Here is a 3,689-nt window from a genome sequence, read left to right on the forward strand (position 1 = left end):
CCTTAGCCCTAGCATTAGAGCAAGCTTTCAGTGATGGTAGATATAATTGTATGACACTTAGTGAATGTAAATGATCAAGTTTATTGTTACTTTAAAAAAAATCTAGATATCTCTATTTAATTGTTAAAGGTAGGGTTCTTTGGAAAAGAATTATGAGATTAGAGGAAAATCTCAATAACCAAATATAATTTTCTCAACATAGAATTTTTATCTTCTAGCAAGGTGTTGCAGAAAATACTATAAAATAACTACTCATATTTTATAAAATTTATAAAACATTCATGAGCTAAGATGATTTATTTTGTATTGATGAACATAATTTTATATACTAAAAATTAAATGAATTTAAAAAGCTTGAAGGCTAGTGAGATTGAAATGACTGGTATTTTCACTGGATTTGAAGAATTGTTACCACTTAAAATACATACATTTAATATCCATTAGTTTATATAGAGGGATAGCTCGGAAACCTAGTGGACTGGCTAGGTTTTATTAACATTTCAACATTGCTGCTAGTGATGTCTTTAAATGCCTACTAACAATCCTTATAAAGTGTATATAAGTTGTTTACATTAGTGGTTAACTTGCACAGTCTGGAAAGCATGTGATGCCCAGTTGGCTGCTTTAGAATAAGAACAGACACAATTTAGTGAGCCTCTCTGAGCCTGATAGGATGGAGATGATGGGCGACATTCTGCATCCAAACAGGAGAGATGGATGCTATTTTCTTTCTCAACGTCAACTAAATAACCCACAGTGGAATCAGACTTCTCTAGACTCTGGAGCGGGGGATGGTGGGGACACACAAGCAAATATGACCAACCCATCTGGATGCTTCTAATAGGCCAGCCCTGATAAGGCCTCCACGGTAGAGAAAAATACATCCTCAGAATTCCTGGTGAGAGAACAGTGACTTTTAATTTGACACGTGGTTAGTCAGGTGCACAGGAGTGATCAGCACACAGCGAACAACATCAGCCAAACAAAACCCAACCCAACTCGTGAATGTCAAAAATGCCATTTCCAAAATAATGATGGGCGGCTTGCCTCTCAGAGGGCTAGAAGCACTGTGTTCAGTGTAGTTATTTTCCTGTACAGTACAGCACTGTTATTGCACTGGCTGGGAAGTAAAACTGGAGACTTTTTTTTTGGCCCCCATCCAGTTACCCAAGCTCTGTTCCCTGGGTCGTGATCTGCAGCCGCTCTTGGCCAAAAGGTATTTGGCTGGATCGTTCCTGCCGTTTGGAGATCTGCGCCAGAGTCATGGCAGTGATGATAAAAGTGGCAGTGAGAAGGATTCCCCCTCCCTTGCTTCTCAATGGATACCTGTCTATCAGCTTAATCTAAGGCTCTCAGGTACATTCAGATAGCATAGCTTCTCATAGCTGGGAGAATGTTGTCCTTTGTGTCTGTGGTCTTCATCTTTATCACGCCTAGACTCTGGTCCAGTGCCAGTCAGTATTTTGTATAGCTTTGAGGCTGTTGCATAGCAACCACATTGATAACTGGATTTGACCTTTTTTTTTTTTTCCATCCTCTCTTAGGACAGTCCCCCACCAAAGACACTGTATTGTAGGAGAGAACCATGTGTTTGGCTTCTTGACAGTTTCTTCAAGCATGACTGACATACTTCGTCTTCTCTCCTCTTCTTTTCTGTTGCTTCTTTTAAGACGGGACAGAGAGAATCAAGAAATCTGGAAAATTCCTTCATGTGTTACTGGTAAAGTTGCATGTTATTTTGCAGAAAACTTGAACTTGGGGTTTTTTTGTTTTTTGTTTTTTGTTTTTTGTTTTTTGTTTTTAAGATTTTTATTTATTTATTTATTATGTATACAGATTTCATTATAGATGGTTGTGAGCCACCATGTGGTTGCTGGGAATTGAACTCATGACCTTTGGAAAAACAGTCAGTGCTCTTAACCTCCAAGCCATCTCTCCAGCCCTTGTTTTTTTATATAGGGGCTCATTATGTAGCCCAGGTTAGCCTTTGTCATGCAGAGATCTACCTGCCTCAGCCTCCTGAGTGCTGTCACACCTCGATCTTATGTATGATCTTGAATAACTCCTAGTATCAGAGCTTGGTTTGTATTCCTTTTTTTTTTTTTAACAGGGTTTCTCTGTGTAGCCTTGGCTGTCCTGGACTTGCTTTGTAGACCAGGGTGGCCTTGAGCTCACAGCAATCTGCCTGTCTCTGCATCCCTGAGTGCTGGAATTATAAGTGTGTACCACCACACCGGGCTATATTTCTTTTTTACTTGTACAGCTTTTTAGCTTGATCTCTCTATCCCAAAGTGAATTTCTGAAAATGAGACCTGAGGCAAGTTAGCTGGGAATTCCAGGACCTTGAGATTGCTTGCCTTGACAAGCCCAGGGTTAAGTGGATCCTGCAAGCTCTTGCTAGATAAAGAAGGGGAGAGATCTGTTGCATAGCTTTGTGCTGTGTCTGCTTTTGCTAAGCTAGAGTTCCCTTTTTCATGGTCCATTTTGCTTCATGGATTGAAGTTATGTCTGGGTACAAGAGGCGCTTGACCAGAGGCAAGCGGATCTTTCTGAGTTTGAGGCCAGCCTGGTCTACAAAGAGTCCAGGACTGGGGCTGTCACACAGAGAAACCCTATCTTGAAAAACAAAAAGAAAGAAAGAAACAAACAAACAATGGTGGGTCACTCATATTTATGCTGATCAGCTAACCCACCTTGGGGAATCAGAGTTCTTCTAGAAACCACTGGGCCCTCCTTCCTCTTTGAGTCTTGAACCAGGCAAAGATAAAAACTCAATGGTCAAATGAGTCGGCTTTACCATGTAAGTGACCTGAACACAGATGAAGGGGACAGATATCAATGTATTTGTCCTCATGGCTTCTAGCTTATTTTTCTAGGTTGCACTTTGTCCCTGCTCTTTTCTACGGCACATCTCACTTTCCTTCCTGGCTGTTGACTCAACTCACAGAGAGATATGTTCAATGGCAGGTAAGGAAGCCACAGTCTTTATAGACCTTCTGGCTGCATACTTATGTAAGGTCTAGTGTGTGCATAATAGATCCACGTTTTTCATTACTTTCGTAGGGTTATGCTTCTCTAATTAAGTCCTACTTTGCACACTTTATTTTTTGAGAAAGGATCTCACTATGTAACCGTGGCTGGCATGGAACTAGCTATCGACTCTCAGCCTTCTCTGTGCTGCAATTGAAAACATGCACCATCACATTTGCCTCCTTTTATTCTTTTATGTAAAAGATCTGTATCTAATTGTGTATATATTGTGTATCTCTGTGTGGGTATATATAAGTGCAGGTGCCTATGGAGTCCAGAAAAGGACATCAGATCCCCTGGAGCTGGAGGTATAGGCAGCTGTGAATTGCCTGATGTGGGTGTCTAGAACTGAACTCTGGTTCTCTGTAAGAACTGTGTATATTCTTAGCAGCCGAGCCATCTATCTAGTTCTGTACACTTATTCTTATTTATTTATTTTTTTTCTGAAACAGGGTTTCTCTGTGTTAGCCTTGGCTGTCCTGGACTTGCTTTTTTAGACCAACCTGGCCTTGAACTCACAGTAATCCACCTGCCTCTGCCTCCTGAGTGCTGGGATTAAAAGCATGCACCACCATGCCCGGCTTGTATACTTATAATTATCCTTCATGAACACCAGCATCTCTTTCTAAACAGTGGGCAGGGAAATCAGGTTTTATTCT

At 40.8% G+C, this 3,689-nt stretch overlaps 1 long non-coding RNA gene across 1 annotated transcript; it reads left to right on the plus strand.

Moving 5' to 3' along the window:
• Positions 1-1,239: 1,239 nt before the first annotated feature.
• LOC311594317 lies at positions 1,240-2,962 on the plus strand. Its single transcript, XR_014778052.1, has 3 exons — positions 1,240-1,356; positions 1,545-1,720; positions 2,877-2,962. It is a non-coding gene; the product is annotated as an uncharacterized lncRNA (long non-coding RNA).
• The last annotated feature ends 727 nt before the right edge of the window (positions 2,963-3,689 follow it).

Source organism: Acomys minous, assembly GCF_964271855.1.
Source record: "Acomys minous genome assembly, chromosome: 3".
NCBI classification, from domain to species: domain Eukaryota; kingdom Metazoa; phylum Chordata; class Mammalia; order Rodentia; family Muridae; genus Acomys; species Acomys minous.